Consider the following 22109-nt stretch of genomic DNA (forward strand, 5'->3'; position numbering starts at 1 on the left):
ACTGAATACAGTTATAGCCTGAGTGTGTATTTTAGAACAGAGTGAACATAATTTTAAATGACAATTTCAGCATCACTCCGGTGGCATTGGTCCAGAGGATGAAATTGCTTACTATGGGTTTTTAAATGCTCTTGAAGAAGTCCTGCTACCATCTCTTTCCCTTCTTCTTCAATGGCTGAAGAATTGTGGACTCTACTAAAGCTCTATCCATATGAGATAAGGTGAGAAAGCTAATGTTGCTACATCTGTAATTATCTTATGATCATGGACACTTGTTTTTATCAAAGTGGGCGTCATCTTTTAGATTTTTGTGTGTGCCTCCCTTTAGCAATAACATTTTTCTTGTTGCCCTACCTAGAAAATGTGTTGCCCACTTAGAGGCTTAATGAAAGCAAAAAAAAAACAACAACTTTCTTTTACCATTCAGATATCATCTCTATGGGACATGGAAAAATAGGAGTTTTTCCTTGTATCCAATACTTATCAGTACAAGAGCAGATTGTCTGGATAGAGCCAAATACATCATGAAGTAAGTCTAAAACTTGTGTCCTGAGATGTTTAGACAATTATTGCCCTTGCTTTCTCTTGTATTTAATCCTAACACTGCCATGAACTGCCTATAGTTTGTGTTTATAAATAGGATTCTCAATTAAATTGAGATACTTGATTCGAAAATTCATAAATCATAAAGTTAGGGTAGACATGTTTTTAAACAATCTCCTTTTTTTTCTGTAGGCGTCTTTCTAAAGAGACGGTGAAACCCTCTGGTCGACAGTTAGGCAAGTTGAGTCATAGTAATCCTAGCATTGTATTTGAATATGTGAGTATATGCATGTATATTTTTTTCTTACAATTTATTTGTCGCTGTGTAAGGATCATCATATCCATTGTAAAATATCTTTTAGATTTTTTGATTGAGTAAATGTTCTACAAATTTGTGATCACTATCTTTAGATTTTGAACCTGATCCAGCGGTATGATAACTTGATTGGTCCAGTAGTTGACTCCCTCAAGTACCTGACAACTATTTCTTATGAAATGTTAACATGTATCCTTTAAAGTGGTCTGGATGTTCTTTAACTCTTCAAGTGTAATTTAATGTTGTAGTCATTTACTACAATAGTTTGAAAAGAATATCTTAAAACTGTATAAACCTTTTTGTCTCCTGAACAGGGCTTTCAATTGTTGCATAAATTTTTCCCCTAGATGTATTGAATTTCCTGATTTTTTATTTTTTTTTTCAATTTATTTACAGAGAAAAAAGTGTTGTTACAATACTGTTCTTTAAAATATTTTTCCCTATTATTATGACATGGGATAATCTCTAGTTTTCCATTTTATGAGTTTATTTATTCTGTTTGGTGAAAATAATGCATACATTCTATTTTAAAAATGTCAAACAATTAAACATGAATAATAGATAATACTTAATGATCCTTACATTAGAAACAGTTTGTATCATTGAAGCCATTGCTAATCCAGAGAAAGACAGGGTGAAAACAGATAACATGAATATCTCACTCTGGCTCCAAAGTAATACATTTAGCTATTTTTAAATTGTCTTAATAGTTTTGTTCATTATAAATTAACATTCAATAACTTGTGTTCTCATAATATTAACCTCAAAAATAAACCTTAATGTTTAATGTTTTCATTCCAATGTCAGGTCTTGCCAACTTTGCTGGAGCTATTTGTCATAAATACCAAGTAGAGTTGACAGGTATCTTGCAGTATGTGGCCAATCAACTTAAAGCAGGCAAAAGGTAAAAACTAGTTTTAATGAAATATTTTTTGGAGCATCATCCCTAGCATCACTTGAATGTAAATTTGTAAAAGAATTATTGACACAGCTATACATTGTATGCTATACATTGTATTTCTAGCATTGATCTACTGCTCTTGAGAGAGGTGGTGCAAAAAATGGCTGGGGTGGAAATCTCTGAAGAAGTCACAGATGATCAGTTGGAAGCAATGGCTGGTGGAGAGCTGGTCAGACAAGAGGTACAGTTCATCTCAAGTAATAGTGTCGTTGAACACGCAGAATGTACAATCTTATTATACTCATGCATTTTGTGTACTTTACAGGGCAGCAACTTTTCTCAAATTCGGAACACAAAAAAATCTTCTACTCGCTTAAAAGACACATTGTTAGAGCACGACCTTGCCTATCTTTGTGCTTGTTGATGTCTCAGCAGAGAGACAGCACTGTATTTGCTGAAGATGTCAACAAACATTTAAAACTAGTTGGAAAACTCTATGATTAGGTAGGCAATGGCACACATTTTCATTAACTTCATCAAATGTGTTCATTTGTCTGTATATAATTCTTTTTCTATGTAAAATTATAGCTTTTATATAGTGCTACTTTCATGCTATATAGCAGGCTCAGAGTGCTATGGTCCAATTTCATTTGTGGACCAGTGGGAGGGGATGGGGGTATCTGGGAGAAGGTTTTTCTATGCTGCCTTTAGTCTGGTTTTGAACCTCGAGCCCCCTTCATAGGTAGCCAGGCCAAGTTCAAGCATACTTAGCCTCTTGACCACACTTCCTTATTAATCTTTTCCTGCACTTGTAATTATTTTGACATTGTAGCCAAGTAAAAAGAATAAAAAAAAAAAGAGGGTGTCTGGGAGAAAGTTTTGTGCTTCCTTTTTATTTGGGCGCTCAGCAAACACAACTTGATCACATGTCAATATAAAAATTTCCTGATGTACATTGAGATTCAAACTTATGCCCCTTGTTACATGTCCAAGAAGTTCATGCCACTCAACCTCACAGCCCATCTTAGTTGTTAGTGACTGTGGAAAATGTGACAAGAAAGTTTCCTCTTCATGCAACTCAGTACAGAAGAGTTTGTGAAGAGATTACCTCCCATCGATGTCTTGTTATCAACCTACCATATCCCTCATTCAGCTGCCTTCTTTCTCTCCAAACTTCTCTATGCACATGCTATCAATGTAAGCTTCAAATTGAATTGTCTGCCCAGATTGATACGCTAGACCATGAAATTATGATGGCCAGATTCTCTGCAACTTTTGGTTTAGCAGGAGTCGTCCTAAAGTGGCTTGGATCCTACCTGACGGAACGCACCCAAAGTGTCGTTGTTAGCGGGACGGAATCAACAAGCTTACTTTTGAAGTACGGAGTACCCCAAGGATCAGTTCTAGGCCCAGTACTGTTCACTATGTACACATATCCACTCAGCGGTGTCATACGGCCAACCGGCATCTTATACCATTTCTTTGCCGATGACTCACAGTTATACGATTCATCAGTACCCTCAGAGGTGTCGCATCTGGCAGAGAAAATCAGTAGTACCGTTGCAAGGGTGAGCGATTGGATGGTTGAAAATAAACTCAAGATGAACGAAGACAAGACAGAAATAATTAAGATTGGCACTAGGAACAATGTCTCAAAAGTTGAAAGCACAGATTCTCTCTTTATCACGAACTGCCATGTTCCTTTTGTCCATGTAGTGCGGAATCTTGGAGTTTTCTTCGACTCAACACTATCTTTCGACCCACACATAAATCAGCTCTGCAAAGGTCTTTATCTGCAGCTGCGCAGATTAGGCCAGATCCGACCATATTTAACAACGGAGTCAACAAAAACGCTAGCTGTGGCATTCATACTCTCCCGCCTTGACTACTGCAACGCCGTGCTAGCAGGTATACCTGATGACAAAATAGCCAAGCTGCAACGTATACAGAACAACGCCGCTCGAATAGTCCTTAAAAAAACTAGACGAGATTTTGCTACTACGCTCTTGCGCACGCTCCATTGGCTTCCCGTGAAAGCGAGAATCGATTACAAGGTCGCCACACTTTGTCATCAGTGTATATATAACAATGAGATGCCCTTGTACCTTAGCGAACTGATTACTCCATATGTCCCCCAGAGAACCCTGCGCTCAATGGACTCAACGCTTTTAGTAGTGCCACGTTTCTCCCTCAAAAGCTACGGTCTGCGTGCTTTTTCAGTTCACGGACCAAAGGTTTGGAACTCACTCCCCATTGATCTCAGACAGACAACATGCTATACCACTTTTAAGAAGAACATTAAGACCTACTTGTTTAAAACTTTTTTAGATTAACTGTTATTTTAGCAGTTGTGTTTATATTTGTAATGTTGTTACAGCGCCTTGAGCCTACATTTTGTTTGTTAACAGCGCTTTATAAATAAATTATTATTATTTAGTATAACAATATGTTTCTTAATTTTTTTCTTTGAAAAGCAAATAATTCTTTTCATCTTTAAATTGTTCTTATAATTATTCTTAAGTACTCCATTTTTAAGTTTGGCAGGGTAGTTGATTGATAAAGTGTTGAGCCTTTTGAATCAAAAGTCACAGATTGGGTCTTGGTGAAGCATTATGGTTTTTTACTCTAGATGGGTATGCAGCTACAGCTGGTGAAGTCAAGGTCATTGTGCTAAGCCACACTGCATCATCATTTACCCTGGAGTCTTTAACTTTCACTTTTTGTTTTAAAAAAAAAGTTTAATATACTAATGACTGTTGTGCAATACTTAAGAGAGTGAACCCAAGTCTCTACATCTCATTACAGGTCAAATATGATGAACTGAAAAAGTTGAAGGACAAAAAGAATCATAAGGTAGCTTTTAGTATATTGTTCAATCTTTTGTCTTTTTCTACTCATTTTCTTTTTACATAAAACATTTTTTTGTGTCTCTCATTGATTCTAGACCATTTGCTACATTAATGCTTACAAAGAGGTTATGGGACCAGTGGTTGAAGCCATCAAGCCAGTGTTTTCATCTAAAATTTGGGATGACCTGACGTAAGTCTTACATAGCAGCCCAGCTTGATTCAAGAATGAATGATTGATTCCCTTGTGTAACCCAATGAATGTTTCCTTGTTCCAGGCCACAGTTCTACATCACTTTCTGGTCATTGTCCATGTATGACTTGTATGTTCCTAAAGGTGCTTATGAGAAACAGATCTTCTGCAGGAAAATCAAATCAGTACAGTGGAAGCTAACAAAGACATGGTATGTAGACTAGATGTGATATAATGTTATTAATTCTGTATACTTCAAGAACATTAAACACATTTCACATTATCATTCCTTTATCATTCTAACCATTTGTGTTGGCAGCCAATAAAAGTTAGCCAGACATTTAAATTAATTGCCACCTCGTTTAAAAAATAAGTAAGTTCCCTTTTCAGACTGCAATCTGAAGGGCAGATGATGTAATTATCATCTGTTTCTATGGCCCACAGCCAGCACAACAACCAACCAAGTCCCAAAATTAAAAATCCCAGTATTCACATAGATTTGAAACAGGAACTCCTTGTTTGAAAGTCAAGCACTTTATCTCTCAGTCACCTTGTTTAGTCTGTCCTTGTTTGAAAGTCAAGCACTCTATCTCTCAGTCACCTTGTTTAGTCTGTCCTTGTTTAAAAGTCAAGCACTTTATCTCTCAGTCACCTTGTTTAGTCTGTCCTTGTTTGAAAGTCAAGCACTTTATCTATCAGTCACCTTGTTTAGTCTGTCCTTGTTTGAAAGTCAAGCACTTTATCTCTCAGTCACCTTGTTTAGTCTGTCCTTGTTTGAAAGTCAAGCACTTTATCTCTCAGTCACCTTGTTTAGTCTGTCCTTGTTTGAAAGTCAAGCACTTTATCTCTCAGTCACCTTGTTTAGTCTGTCCTTGTTTGAAAGTCAAGCACTTTATCTCTCAGTCACCTTGTTTAGTCTGTCGTTGTTTGAAAGTCAAGCACTTTATCTCTCAGTCACCTTGTTTAGTCTGTCCTTGTTTGAAAGTCAAGCACTTTATCTCTCAGTCACCTTGTTTAATCTGTCCTTGTTTGAAAGTCAAGCACTTTATCTCTCAGTCACCTTGTTTAGTCTGTCCTTGTTTGAAAGTCAAGCACTTTATCTCTCAATCACCTTGTTTAGTCTGTCCTTGTTTGAAAGTCAAACACTTTATCTCTGTCACCTTGTTTAGTTTGTCCTTGTTTGAAAGTCAAGCACTTTATCTCTTAGTCACCTTGTTTAGTCTGTCCTTGTTTGAAAGTCAAGCACTCTATCTCTCAGTCACCTTGTTTAGTCTGTCCTTGTTTGAAAGTCAAGCACTTTATCTCTCAGTCACCTTGTTTAGTCTGTCCTTGTTTGAAAGTCAAGCACTTTATCTCTGTCACCTTGTTTAGTTTGTCCTTGTTTGAAAGTCAAGCACTTTATCTCTCAGTCACCTTGTTTAGTCTGTCCTTGTTTGAAAGTCAAGCACTTTATCTCTCAGTCACCTTGTTTAGTCTGTCCTTGTTTGAAAGTCAAGCACTCTATCTCTCAGTCACCTTGTTTAGTCTGTCCTTGTTTGAAAGTCAAGCACTTTATCTGTCAGTCACCTTGTTTAGTCTGTCTTTGTTTGAAAGTCAAGCACTTTATCTCTGTCACCTTGTTTAGTTTGTCCTTGTTTGAAAGTCAAGCACTTTATCTCTCAGTCACCTTGTTTAGTCTGTCCTTGTTTGAAAGTCAAGCACTTTATCTCTCAGTCACCTTGTTTAGTCTGTCCTTGTTTGAAAGTCAAGCACTTTATCTCTCAGTCACCTTGTTTAGTCTGTCCTTGTTTGAAAGTCAAGCACTTTATCTCTCAGTCACCTTGTTTAATCTGTCCTTGTTTGAAAGTCAAGCACTTTATCTCTGTCACCTTGTTTAGTTTGTCCTTGTTTGAAAGTTAAGCACTTTATCTATCAGTCACCTTGTTTAGTCTGTCCTTGTTTGAAAGTCAAGCACTTTATCTCTCAGTCACCTTGTTTAGTCTGTCCTTGTTTGAAAGTCAAGCACTTTATCTCTGTCACCTTGTTTAGTTTGTCCTTGTTTGAAAGTCAAGCACTTTATCTCTCAGTCACCTTGTTTAGTCTGTCCTTGTTTGAAAGTCAAGCACTTTATCTCTCAGTCACCTTGTTTAGTCTGTCCTTGTTTGAAAGTCAAGCACTCTATCTCTCAGTCACCTTGTTTAGTCTGTCCTTGTTTGAAAGTCAAGCACTTTATCTGTCAGTCACCTTGTTTAGTCTGTCTTTGTTTGAAAGTCAAGCACTTTATCTCTGTCACCTTGTTTAGTTTGTCCTTGTTTGAAAGTCAAGCACTTTATCTCTCAGTCACCTTGTTTAGTCTGTCCTTGTTTGAAAGTCAAGCACTTTATCTCTCAGTCACCTTGTTTAGTCTGTCCTTGTTTGAAAGTCAAGCACTTTATCTCTCAGTCACCTTGTTTAGTCTGTCCTTGTTTGAAAGTCAAGCACTTTATCTCTCAGTCACCTTGTTTAATCTGTCCTTGTTTGAAAGTCAAGCACTTTATCTCTGTCACCTTGTTTAGTTTGTCCTTGTTTGAAAGTTAAGCACTTTATCTATCAGTCACCTTGTTTAGTCTGTCCTTGTTTGAAAGTCAAGCACTTTATCTCTCAGTCACCTTGTTTAGTCTGTCCTTGTTTGAAAGTCAAGCACTTTATCTCTCAGTCACCTTGTTTAGTCTGTCCTTGTTTGAAAGTCAAGCACTTTATCTCTCAGTCACCTTGTTTAGTCTGTCCTTGTTTGAAAGTCAAGCACTTTATCTCTCAGTCACCTTGTTTAGTCTGTCCTTGTTTGAAAGTCAAGCTCTTTATCTCTCAGTCACCTTGTTTAGTCTGTCCTTGTTTGAAAGTCAAGCACTTTATCTCTCAGTCACCTTGTTTAGTCTGTCCTTGTTTGAAAGTCAAGCACTTTATCTCTCAGTCACCTTGTTTAGTCTGTCCTTGTTTGAAAGTCAAGCACTTTATCTCTGTCACCTTGTTTAGTCTGTCCTTGTTTGAAAGTCAAGCACTTTATCTCTCAGTCACCTTGTTTAGTCTGTCCTTGTTTGAAAGTCAAGCACTTTATCTCTGTCACCTTGTTTAGTTTGTCCTTGTTTGAAAGTCAAGCACTTTATCTCTGTCACCTTGTTTAGTTTGTCCTTGTTTGAAAGTCAAGCACTTTATCTCTCAGTCACCTTGTTTAGTCTGTCCTTTTTTGAAAGTCAAGCACTTTATCTCTCAGTCACCTTGTTTAGTCTGTCCTTGTTTGAAAGTCAAGCACTTTATCTCTCAGTCACCTTGTTTAGTCTGTCCTTGATTGCTTGTCTTCTGTATAATTGTATGTTGAAAAGCAAAGCCACAACTATGATTTAAATAATAAAAAAAAAGAATTGTGATCTATTTAGACATCTATGGTCTATAGAAAACATGTTGATGTAATTGCCCAATTCCAATGCAAGTATTTTTGGAGCATGTCCAGAGAGTGATGGAGAGACTAGAAGAGGAGAAACATTCTTGGTTTCCCACAGGTACTCACACATGCACACACACATATACATACATTGATACGTTTGTACCCATATCTGATCTTGTTCTAACTCTGGTTTCCCAGGGACTCTCAAGTCTGAGATGACCACCAATCTACTTCAGTATTGCTTGTTTCCACACTGTTGTTTCACTCCCAGTGATGCCATATACTGTGGTCATTTTATACAAGTTCTTCATAATTTAAAAACACCCAATTTTTCCACTCTTATTACTTATGATAGGGTAAGTATTGGGCACGTTCTATCTACAATATTTGTAGTTGGAATTCATTCAAATTACAATATATTTATATATGTTTGCACCAGTATTTTAAATACATAAACTCCACCCCATACTGTTGTTTTAAGATATGTAGATGTCGGGTAATCATGCAAAAAACCTAACCTGTTCAATCCAGATTGATTTTTTTTTCTAATTTTAGATTTCTATAGAGCCTGAAACTTTTTGTAAATTGTTTTTGTCTTTTTTTTTTGACTTTGCACACCCACTAAGTCTCAGCTCAAACTATAAAGTGTGAGATTTTAATGTCTTTGTTGCTGTTTCAACCCAGGATTCTTATATGTTTATTTCTGAAGTGCTTTTCTTCAGGTCTTCAATGACATTACTTACACAGTGACTAGCTGTACTGATAATGAGGCTTGATGTTATGGCAGATTTCTGTGCAGTGCTTTAGAGACTGTCATGAGGTGGCACAGCAGTCCAGCTATCTATGAAAAGGTGAACAATCTTTCTCTCTGATAAGTTATGCTAAGATGTGCTAACATTTTTCTAGGCCAGTTATTCACTTTATACTTTTTTTTTTTTACTTTCAGGAGTGCTTCAACTTTCCAGGTTTTCTAACAGTCTTCCGTAAAGGAACTGATATGAATAACAAAATGAACAGACTTGATTATGTTAATTACAGACATGTTTGTCATAAATGGCATTTTAGGCTAACTAAGGTGAAGACTTTAAAATCAAATGTCTTTGCGTTTAGGTTTAGGGTTAGAGTGTGGACTTTTGGGGACTGATACCCTTCCCTTCTTTTGTTAAACAGTCAGATCTGGTGGGGTAGCTATAAGAGCATTACTAATGTGAGGAGTATGATTAACTCTTTACCCCCCCCCCCCCCCTATACTAACCTTGATAGGAGTATGTGGCTGCCAATGGGTCTTCTCACACCTGTTTTTTCTTATTTTTCTTTATATAGTAAGGATCCTCCATAGAAAAAAAAAAACAGATTTCAAAAAGCTTATAGAAATTGCTCAATATATAAGCAGACATTATTCATCATGTTTAATAATACAGAATTGCCCCCCCCCTTTTTTTTTTAAAAATATATATCTATAAATTTTAAAAAATATTTTGTGCATCAACAGTATAAAACCAGAGCAGACAAAGCCTGTGTCAGACAGAGCTCAGTGCCTCCATCTCTTATACCTTTAGTACAACCCCTGTGCTAGATCCAGAATCTAGGGTGCCCAAAACATGGATTTGCATTGGCTTTTCTAGTTAGACTGGTTAAATAGGCTAACTGTTACCTTTTTCTTTCTTTAGTCTGTGATCACATGTTTGGAGTCCAAGAACTACAGTCAGATGAGAAATTCTTTGATTGTTTTGACCAAAGTAAGTTCTTGATAAGTTCTTGCTTTCAGATAATGAAGATTCTGAGATTATTTTTGTATCAAATGATTATTATAGGTAATTGTTGATGGTGATGATAGGATGTCATCAAAAATTGAGAAGCTAACTATTAGAATTGAACCCAATTTAATAGTTTTGTAGATGTGTCTAGGATGAAAGGTTCATTCAATAGTCTTAAAGACTAGTCTTCAACAAGGTCAGGCTAGTTTTATTTTCAGACAAGAAAATACCTGCTTGCATAAGTCTGTAAAAGAAAATAAAGACACAATTTCAGCAGCTAATAGTTTTTGAAGGTAAATGCTGCTTCAGGTGAAACAAAAAAATTGTTGGACTTGAACTTCTCTTTCAGGTCATTATTTGCTTGTATCTCAAAGCAACTGTTACTGTATGGGCTGAATCAAGTTTTGTTTGATACAGAAAAGATGTCCCTTTGTGGCCCAGTATCAAATTGTCTTCTCCTGTCAGATCTTGTACTGAGTATCTAATTGGTTTCTCCTGTCAGATCTTGTACTGAGTATCTAATTGGTTTCTCCTGTCAGATCTTGTACTGGAGACAGTTTGATCTGGTGAACTGTTTTCATTTAGTTCTCACTAATTATCTGCTGGTATTTAAAAAAAAATGATGACCATGTTCACATCATTGTGAGCATACTGAGTTTCCAATATTCACTACACAGTATTATCCCTAACTTTGTATCTGTTTTAACAATCCCAACATTGATCATTTCTTTATTCACTTGCCTTACATTGTCTTGTAAATAACCTATCAGCTGTTCTACTTTACATATAGTTGTGTGACATAACATTTTGTTTTCTCTCAGATTTTGCCTAACTTTCCAAGAATGACTCAGATTGGAATGGCCATAGAAAGACGAGTGGATATACTTAGTAAAGAGGAGAAGGATAAAAGACCAGATATTTATGCATTAGTTATATTGTAAGAAAGAACAATCTATTATAGCTAAAACTAGACATGAGTTGCCTGATAGTTTAGTCTAATTTTATAAATGCCTTTGTATATGTATATTTGCCTACCTTCACAAATGTTTATGTAATGCTATGCTAGGTATGCTGGACAGTTAATGAGCAAGAAACCAACTTGGGTACAAGAAACGGAATTCCATATAAAAGAAGTGAGTCTGTTGTCAAACTGTATGCACATTCACAACATTAATTTTATTTAAAAAAATATAACAATGCTTTCTACAGTTTTACTATATACATAGACCAATGAATGGACTATTTAAAATACATTTTTTATCTACCCGGTGTGAAAGTAATGAAACATATTTCTTCCCTAAGCCAAAGAAAACCAACAATACAGCAGCACAGAATCAGACACAACAGCAGTGGCAGTCAGACAGCTCATCAGGAATCAGTACTAAGAGAGATGTTGATGGTAAGGCAGGCTTAAATTTGTTTAAAACCTGTTGAACGTTTTTAGGATCAGTGATTGAGAGAGATGTAGATTTTAAGGCAGGCTTAAACTTGTCAAATATTTTTAGGATCAATGATTCTTCTGATCTTTTTTATTCATTTGTGATATTTGTCTTATGTTGAACAGGACGCTCCAAAGATGTCAAACCTGAACTCAGTTCAAGAGAAGAGAAGAGAGCTACAGAAAGTGAAAGAGAGAAGAGAGCAGCAGAGAAAAAAGAGAATCTACACTGGTAAACTGACATCAAGTGACTTTTATTTCATAGACTACTGCTTCTACCTGCTCTAGGTACTGCATCATTCTTCCATTCTATCTATGTTTGTTGGTATTATATACTTGTTTTTAACATTTTTTTAATTAATTTTGTCACATTCAAAATATTTCATACAGTTTTGATCTGAGTTTTTTTCTTAATATTTGCTTTTAATTGGAGTTATAGGGTTATAGGTCTGTCACTTCTTGAACCTGTCACTTCTTGAACCTGTCACTTCTTGAACCTGTCAGTTCTAGTTGGCGCTAAAGGAAAGCAAACTTCCTCACATTTTCTATTTACATAATTCTTCTTTTTCTTTCATGTGGTTTGATCAGGTTGAAGAATGGAGCTCTAGTTTCTCCTTTGTGTTATATCTAAATTGTGGTTCTCTTGTGCTAGTTTTCTTTGTTTATGACTTTATTTTAAACTTTACCACAATTGTCAAATGACAATTTAAATTGTACAAACATCCCAACCCAATTGATCTGTACAATAAATGCATCGTTCTTTTTTTCTTTGTTAGTAAAATACATTTTTTCATGTTTTTTTTACTAAACCCAGGTTTAACTTGTAATATTTATTTCAATTTTGTTAGAGTAAAGAAAGAAGCTCGAGATAGTCCTGACCAATACCACAGGCAGGCAGGCACAGATCAGACTGAGAACTCAGGCCCAAAACGCCCAAGGAGGAGAAATTGAAGAAAAGTGACCGCTAAGACAGGGAAGCAACCAAGCTGGCCAAAGAGAAAGCCAAAGAAGAGAAGCGTGAGAGGAAAGAACGTGAAGCCTTCGCCAAGGAGGAAGAGAGACATTCATCCAGGGTGAAAGACTACGAAGGGAGCAGTGCAAGCCACAACTTGAGCGCATCCTCCCACAGACATAGTGCTGAGCCATCACCCAAACATTTGGAGGAAAGAGGTACAAAGTCAACTGTAATATCAATAGTTCAGGATCAGTTAGGAAAGTTGATTATTCATCTACCTTTTTTTTTTAACTTTCTCTTCCTGTGAACTTCTCACTGACCAATTTATTTTTGGGCTAGCCCTCCATCATTTCTTTAGTGGGATGGAATCTTGTGACCAACTTGGACATTAAGTAGTCAGTTAGTTCTCATGGTTAGATCTCCTGGACATTAAGTAGCCAGTTAGTTAAGTTTTCAAGGCTAGATCTCCTGTTCTTATGATACCTGTATTTCTAAATAGCTGGTTTCTAATCTATGCAAAATGTGACAATTTTTCTGTTTTCCAATAAATGTACCTGTTAAAGTTAAGTTAAATGTACCTTTAAGAATTAAGTTAAATATAGACTGACCTAAAATACAGAATTTAAACTTTCATTTTTCTCTGGAATTGTAAACGTCTTTTTCAAAGCTTGACATTTTACCACTCTGCCTCCTGTTGTACAGTTTTGTGTATACTAGTTCTACTGAAGAGAGAAAAAATATTCTTTTAAGTCACATGATTTCTTTCCATATTATTTATTTTCTATGGGGCTTTATAAATAGTGATATAAAACATCCAGTTAATAGAAGCAGTGCTCTTCTTTTACAAGTGTGGAATACATTTTTGATTGATTCAATCAGTTAGCAACAAAAGCAATGCCAATATTCTCTGATTATTTGTCCACATTTGCCAGACAATCCTTTTTCTCAATCACTGTAAGCATTATTCTTTATTTGTCATTTGTTCTATACCATTACAGTTGTTCTGAAGACCAAATCTGGTTTCAGTGGAAACTTCTTAATTATTTTTTTTCAGATCCTAAACGAAGGCGTCTGGAAATGAGTGGGTCATCTCAGGTTAGTATACAAGTGTAGTGGAAGGTTTTTGTCCTGAGACAAGTTCTCCCAGACAAGCTAACCACAATATGGTTTAAGGAGTATCCTCTCCGTCAAGTGTTAAAGCGTCAAAGATAACCCAAAGTCTAATGTGAATAAAACAAGATCAAATGGAAAGTGTTCAAAGCAGAGATCAAATCAATAAGGAAATCAATGTGGAAACGGAAGTAGAAGGTGAAACAAGGAGAGAATTAACAGAAGAGAGCTTGAATAAACAAGAGAAATGGAGGCAGTAAGATCCAAAAATGCTGGGGCCAGATGACAAGAGACGAAGGCACAAAATGGATGATACTGATACATTGCGGCTTGAGAAAAAGGTGAATCCCAGACATAGAGAGCACAGTGACAAGGAAAATGAAAATGTCTATGTTAAAAACAAATAGCTTGATCACTTTGAAACCCTTCCTTCAAAACAATAACATTGATAAGCAGCTTGCATAGAGAGAGACAAATCTTGGATGGATAACTTATTTTTTGATGTATATTGCAAGTGGTCAGGTTTGAAACCAACTAACGTCACTCTGCCTACGACTGCCTATTGCGTCATGTAATATTGTTGCCAAAGAAACCAATGGAACAGAGGAAGAAATTTACCTTTCAAGGTGTCAAAAGCCTGATCTGTTTGATAAGCATCCTTTTCTTGAGGAGATAGAGGTGTAGTGAACAAAAATCTTTCTGTGAAGAGAGGAAATTGGTCTTATGAAACATGCTGCTCATCAGCCTTTGGTTTACCAATATGTGCAGTCTTCCCACCTGGTCAGAAGTCTCAAGTGAAGTTGGTGTCTTCAGCATGTTGAGTGACTGCCAGCTACGTTGATGTACTGCTGTGATACAAGAGTTAATCCATCCTCTGCAGCTGTCTGAAACAACCTAAGAACAAGGTCATACTGAAGGAGCCATACAGAAACGAATCACTCTCCATCCTCTATCCACTGAAATGAAAACAACTAGCAGGGCCTATAACATCCAACCCTTTCTGGATTTTGTTTTAAAGTATTTAAAAAGGCAAGAATTCAGTGCAGATATCAATAAGAAATATTAACATTGATGAAAGCTGTGATTTGACATGTATTCTGAGGCAGTGACCATTTGGAATTCTCCATGGGTATCCATTTTAAATTCTGATACTTATGCTATTGGAAATAGTTATTAGGTTTAAAACAAGCTTCTTTGTGATGTTTGAGTTATAACCTGTTTTCTGTAGACATCAACTCAATTTGCCCATGTTGAGAGTAAATTTTGCACTATGCTATATATTAGATAACATCACTAAAGCTTCCAGTATAAAAGGGCTACTAGACTCTCAACCTGTCTGCATTGCATTCTTGGTCCCCTGTTTACCTGTCAGCTTGTTTTGTGATGATGTTTTGACGTGTAGCTGCTTATTGTCACTCCAGTGCGATTGTTCCTTTGTCTTACTTCTGTTAACAATACTTGTCTTTTGTAGTATGTAAATAACAGGAAATGTAATTAATATGTTTGTCTTTATGCTGCACTGTTAGCATGTTCCAAAAAAAAAGGGGGTGGTGGAATGGAGCCGTGATCAGTGGCAATACAGTGGTCTCAGCGAAGTAGCAATGGAAAGATGACTAGAAACTTTTTAAGACCAGAAAGTGTTGACCATAGAGAGGGACTGAGTACATTTCTTGGCTAGTAAGAATACAAATGAAATGTTAACAGGAAGGTGGGAGAACAAACTTGATAGAAACAGTTGTGAGTACTGTACACATTGTTTTGTGAGTGTACTGTACACTTTGTTTTGTGAGTGTACTGTACATTTTGGTCCATGAATAAACAAACCAGCAGTAGATTGTATGCAACATTGATTTTGTCTGTCTCTATTTTTCATTATTGCACATCACTTTGAATGTTGGTTCTAAAAGTAACTTATGTCCATTATCTAAGTGATAATGATGGATGCCAATGTATTTTTCAAAACTTTCTTTCTGTTTATTGATGTAAACCTGTTTCATTTTTTTTGACCAAAAATGTTTTACTTCCATTAGAACAAGACCCATATGAAAGTAAAAGCTGACCCAAGTCTAAACATGTGTGGGCCTATTTGTAAAATGTATTGTTCAGAAAGAAATGAATGTATCCAAATAAAAAAAAAAAGATCTTGAAATAATATTCATTCAGTAACATAAAAAAGATACCAACATAACCTAGAAATAAAACTTCTATATTAAATATCATGAGAGATAGTGCTGTCCACCTTCATTCAACCCAAACTTGAAGGTGAATCACATAGGGTAATAGGTTTTCTTTGAAACCATATCTTATTCTCAAGACTTCTTATAGAGATTTTCTACTTAGGTCTTACAACTGCAAAAGCTAAACTCATAAGTCAAATAAAAGTTTCACTAATTAATGTCTTGCTTTTATCAGAAACATTTGTTTAATTGTTTTAAAATATTTTTCTTGCTGCAATGAAAGCTGTTTCAATTGTCTTCAATTCATCATGCCCTGATCATATGTTGTTTGATATAGCAATGTTTTCATTGGTTTTTTTTTTTGGGGGGTGGGGGAGATAAGGGCATGATGAATTGCACTCTGGCCTGGCATGGTTGTGGCACTAAAACAAAACATGAGATGCTTTGCCAGCACATCATCTTCTTCTTTACCACCACAACAGCCACTGCATGTCATGTTGACATGTTGTGCAACTTACTTCTTGATTGTAGGAGTCACCAGTGGATGGACAAAGCAAGCACAGAAAGGTAATGACCTTGTGACCTCTAGACACACTAAGTCAGCCCCATCTCTTTTAGCCTGCTTCCTTCTAAAAGTATTTTTGATATGGCATCTTCTGTCCAAGCTAAACATAATTTTTAAAAATGATGGGGTGGCTTAGCTTATGTGATATACAATATATACCTGGATATTCGTTGTTTAAAGTGTGACTTCATAATGGCTTAGACTATCAAATTACATAAAACTAATTTAAATTGCTTTAGCTGTCATTTTGGGATCATCAATCTCTGATGGTCTGCAGTTAACTTTAAACATTTTATTCCTAGATAAAATCTCAGCTTTTGTTTCATTGATTTACTCTTTAAAAAAAATTCTCTTGTTGTTTATACCTTAAATGAGAAAAGAAAATTGCCTGCACTTGGTCAACTAATTTGTGAAATGTAAAAGATGTTTATGTTAAAGCTCATTGTGGTATTTAAACCAATCAGTGGACACTTTAATAGTAAATACCACTTGATAGAGCACTGTTTGGTAACAGCAACAGATATAGAGCTCTAATTCCCAGTTTACTTATTATTTGACAGAGTCCCACAAGTCAAGAAGCTGATGAGTCTTTTGAAATGGAAAAAGATCGTAAAGATAAAAAGAGGGTATGTTTATTTTATTTTTTTTGTGTCCTAGTGTAAATCTTTTTTTAACTCTTTCTCTCCATAATTATTTTCCATGTTCCAACTGAATTATCCATTTTGCTCATATGTATTTCACTACCCTGTTATGATTAAACTTCAACAACTTGTTTGTTTGTTTTCGGAAAATGTTAAGTTTGGTATAGAATTAAATGGGACTGTATGCCTTTTTTAGATAAATACTAATATTTATAAAACCTAAACGATATTTTATTTTGGATAATGGAATGTAAAAATAAAAACTTACTGACTTACCAAGTCTATTAAGATCTAGACCATATTTTATGATCCAAACTGAACTAAAACTGTTCTTAATGATAGTTATTCATATTTTAACATAACTTAATATATAATGTATATAAAACATAAATTAATTGTCTTGAGCTCACTATCCCATGTCATTTTCATATGAAAAATTAATATTAAATATAGATCCTTTTTTTTTAGCCCCCACTCTTGAAAAACATCCTTTTTTGGGGAAAAACACGATTGAAAATAAGAAATCTGTGTATTCCAAGGGGAACTATTCAAAATTAAATTTTAAGCAATTAAAAACATTTTTTTGTATATTTTAAGAAAAGATTATGAATTGTATTATTCTTAAATGCTATAAAAATGTAGACTAGGACACATTGGGATAATTGTTAAGTGGTATCAAATTAGTTTAGGAGAGATTATAAATGTATTATATCAACTCCAGTGATTCTCTTCAGGAACACTGTTGAAACCTATGACCCAGAACTTTCCAAAAGAAGAAAAAGTGAGGATCATTATCTAGCTTCACGTACGTATTGATAGAATCATTCTAGAACTCCTTGTTTTACACACTTCTGTACAAATATTTTTGAGATGAAGGCACTGCCTCAAGGCTCCAAACTTTTTTTTCTCCACTAAATGTAGGCAAACAAAATGGGGAAGCCAATGGATCCTCCAAAATGTATGCAGAGAGAGATTATAAAGAGAAATCTAAACAACAGAGTCACTCCTCTAAGAGCAAGGTAAACTTTTCACCTTCACCTGTCCCTTAGTCTGTTGAACTATTGGGGCACCACACAATATAGGTCAACCATCTTTCTCCATTCCTCTTAATAGAATCTCTTTCATTGGCAGGCCTGTCCATTCTTTAATGTTGTGTTCCCATTGCTTCCTCTGTCTCCTTTTTTTTCCTGGTGCTGTTCCCTGGAGGAGAGTTTTGCAAGCACTGAGGACCTTTTGATATTGCCATAAAGGTTTAATTTGTGTTATTTTACAGAGGTAAACATTTATGGACAGAAAACTGATTTTTTGGTTTTGTTATATTCACTAAGAACCATTCTTCACATGTGAAATAATTGACATAAATAAGCATGGTCTAAAAGCTTTTGTTTTCAAATTATTTTATACACATACATCTAAACTATTTTTTAAATACTAAAATGTAACTAAATTAATTGTATATTCAATGCTATTAGTAGTACCACAACAATGTACATAGATTACTTACAGTCCACTAATAACATACACTTTTGATTTAGAAATCAAGTAATAAAAAAAAATTTTTTTTTCTTCTTCAAATTAAGTAAGCATCAATCTATTGTAAAGCCATGTTAAACATATGTGTTTTTAATTTACAATAGTTGTATAGTATCTTTCTTATCTGAAGCTGGTAATACAATTCAGGTGTTAGTTTTTGTGTAACAGTAATAAGGCATGACCATGTCTGACTTGCAGTGTTCTATTGCTTTATATGGGTGCACATTTCTTTAATTATTTTTTTATTTTTTTCATTTGCTTTGAATTAGAGAATTTATTTAATAATTCTCTATACCTCTCTATGTCTTAAGTTTTGACTTGTTTGATTTTTTCCTTTTCTCCAGGAACAGTTTAATGAAACAGATGGATCTCCAAAACTGAAGATGAAAGAAAAGAGAGACAAATCATATCCTTGATCTAGGGACTGAGACTTGATTATGTAGTCAGCTGGGGCTTAATTATTTAGTCTTTATGGTAAATACTTTCTGGTCTTAAAGTTTCTAGTCATCTTTCCATTGCTAGATACATGAGTGAGGTGTGTATATTAAACATTTCAATTGGGAATTAAACATTTCAATTGGGAAAGGTAGAAAAAAAATCCAGTCACTTTAAAAAAAACATAAAAATCAGTTGGTCCTTCTCATGTTTGAATTCAATAGTTTGTAATAATGGCAGTTTAACTTTAAAATAGTCATTATGTTCATCCATCCCGGTGGGACTACAGCCCTTGGAGGGCCCTGACCTACTATAGCACATCTTTTCATTCTGATCTATCCTGCTGTTCTAGATCTGCCTCTACATCGTCAAGCCACTGTACTGTGGCCTACCTTTGAGGTGCCTGCTTTTTGTTTGTTTTGTGAACAATCTTTGCTGCTCCTCTGTTCTCTGACATTCTTTCAAGGTGACCTGCCCAGCGTAATCTGTTCCTTTTTATTTCCGTCATTATGGAGGGGGGTCTTGGTATATTAGTGATCATATTACTAATTAGAGCCTAGAAATAGATAATGTTGCCTCTTAGTACTTAAGTTAGTAATCTGATTGAAAGTGTATAATTTCCTTAACTTCTTCTCACATGTTCCAAAAAACAGAAAAAATAAAACCAGTTTGATCTGGATGTTTCCAGACTGCAGTCTCTTGTTGAGTATTGTTAGTTGGATGGCAATGTGCAGCTTTTTAAACCTTTTGTTTTCCCTTTTGAAACATTGATTTATATATTTCTCAAACATTTTTAGATAGTAACATATGTTGATCTGTAGATCTAGTGTGGGTGAATGTGTGATATCATGTACATTAGACTCTGGCCATTCAGTTGGTTCTGTAAAATTACAAAGTGACACTTTTTTTTTCTTGATATTGTTGACTTATGAATTAGAACTCAGGCTTTTGTTGAAACAGATCTGCCTTCTGGTCAAATTATATTGAGTCATTTCTCCAGGTTCAAAACAGTTCAACTTATGGACCAAGGTGTTGAGTTGATTGTTTCACTTGTTCAATTGAAATCCTATCCAGTCCTAGTTCAAAGTCTTAGTGTTAGTGGCAAGCATTGCTTCCAGTCCTGTGGGATCTACTGGAAGTGAACTCTAAAATATGACCATTGTTGCTGTACACACAGATTTCATGTATTTATGTTTGCTTCAAATTAAGGGTCTAAGTGACCTTGGTTGACTATGTTGATCATTGAATAAATGGACTGACATGTCCGCAGATTATAGTTTTGCTTGTTAATATATTTTCTTGTGTTGAATAGATTAAGTTTTAAGTTAAGAAATACTGACATTGTTCCATAACTTCTCAGCCAGCACATTACAATGTACTGCACTGATCTAAATACTTTATAACTACATCTCAGTTTGAATGAAAATCAATAATTATAAACTAGTACTGAAATTACACATTTGAAACCAAAAGAAAATTTAAGACAAATCGTAGCAGGCGAATAAGAACCTAAAGTGATAACAGCTGAACCATTGTTATGTCTGCTGAATGTAACATTATATGTAGGTCACAGCTGGGAAAGTGTAGCTGTTATGTGAAATACTGAAACTTCATACTCAAAAAGCCTTATTAACTCACTAATATAAGTAACTGGCACCAAAAGGGCGCATTATCAGAACTACAGGCAACTTAATATAAAAGACTATATAGCTGCAATCTCACTGCTCAAACAAGGCATGATAGAGGCTGTTCTTTTTAGCTACATCATCTACAAGTTTCATTAGCCCCCTTTTTTTTTGTACCACCAAAGAGCATCTAGTCTCCTAGAAATGTTTTTTTTTACTATTTCAGTTTCATCGGACATCTGATAATACTTGTACTCTGCCAAGTTGCTTCCCTTTAATATTATCCTATTTACTGCTGCAGTCCATGTTTTTTTTTTTAGAAGTATTTGCCTTTTGATTCAGCCCCACATCTCTGTTTTCAACAGACATCAAACAGGTTCTTGTCTAAACCACTGTTAGCAACTACTGGCAATACAGAAAATGAAAAATACAGAAACTTAGCCTATAATACATATGGGATCTGATATAATTCACTAGCGATATGGTCACGAATCTAATGGAGACCACTGGCCTATATTAGAATACACAAACGATCCATATTTCATACAGAAATGAATAACGAACAAAGTTTAGAAGAAAATATGCGAAAACGCAAAATTACTTTAACTTGGGAAATGCTCGTTTTCTGTACATTGATGTATGAACATAGATATGAAACTAAGTAAGGGCAGTCACTACTGCGTACTAAATATTTGGTTTACGGCATTCCATAATATCGAGGTGGTCCACGTTTGATCCTGGTCCATATTGCAAGCCTCTCCCATTCTAAGTGATGAACTAACAACATAACTACTATATTTGGTAGAGGATTCGCTGTAGAAAAAACAGCAATTCAAAATAAGGTTGCACTTGTAGGCTATTGGTCTACATTGAGATTCTCTGGTCTACCAGCCAATTACCAGCCTTTGGGTGACCCATGCGTCACAATCCCTCTCTCGACCTTGCTGGTGAAATTCAATGGAACGCTTCGTGTTACATTTGGCACCAACTCAGTTGTTATAGTTGACACTCCCAACTTATGGGGCTTCACTCCTGATTTTTCCTCGACGTTGCTTCCTGAAGCCTTCTTTACCGCAAGCCAACCCGGGGGAGGGGTGTATTTTATCTTATAAAATACAGACTCTACTTCAAATAGATGATTACGCCCTACGCGTGTCCCTAGGCCAATGAAGTCATGTTTGAAGTCGAGTATGGCTACCACTCTCCTAGATACAAAGGATCTAAACCTAGGTCTATAATCAAATCATGCACATGGTATCGAGCCTTATCTTATATAATACAGACGTTACTTCAAAAAACAAGATGATTACGTCCTACGCGTCATGCATGTAGTCAATGACCTAAATTCTGCCAAGTCACTGGTTTTCCTGGATAGCTCAGGCAACCCATTCCATGCTCTAATAGCACTAGGGTACGCGTACTATTTGGTGGTAATTATCTGCCTCAAGCAAAGACAAGTTGTAGTCGTACGATCTTCTATACCCAAGAATCGATGTCTCAATTTTTTCATCTATCTGAGCACTCTACAATCGAAAGTACAATTCAACCTTTGTGTGTGTGTGTGTGTCATTGCATCCTAAGTAAGCATTAACATAGAAGAGAATGAATGAGATTTTGCATTCAACATTAAATGTAGAAATTGGACTTTTTGTTTTGGTCACTTGTGCCAAATTT

The 22109-nt window shown here is 35.5% G+C and overlaps 1 pseudogene; it reads left to right on the top strand.

Moving 5' to 3' along the window:
• LOC129923313 (THO complex subunit 2-like) overlaps positions 1-18769 on the top strand; it is a 37190-nt pseudogene extending 18421 nt beyond the window's left edge.
• Positions 18770-22109: the final 3340 nt, after the last annotated feature.

This window comes from Biomphalaria glabrata, chromosome 16 (assembly GCF_947242115.1).
Source record: "Biomphalaria glabrata chromosome 16, xgBioGlab47.1, whole genome shotgun sequence".
Classification (NCBI taxonomy): Eukaryota; Metazoa; Mollusca; class Gastropoda; family Planorbidae; genus Biomphalaria; species Biomphalaria glabrata.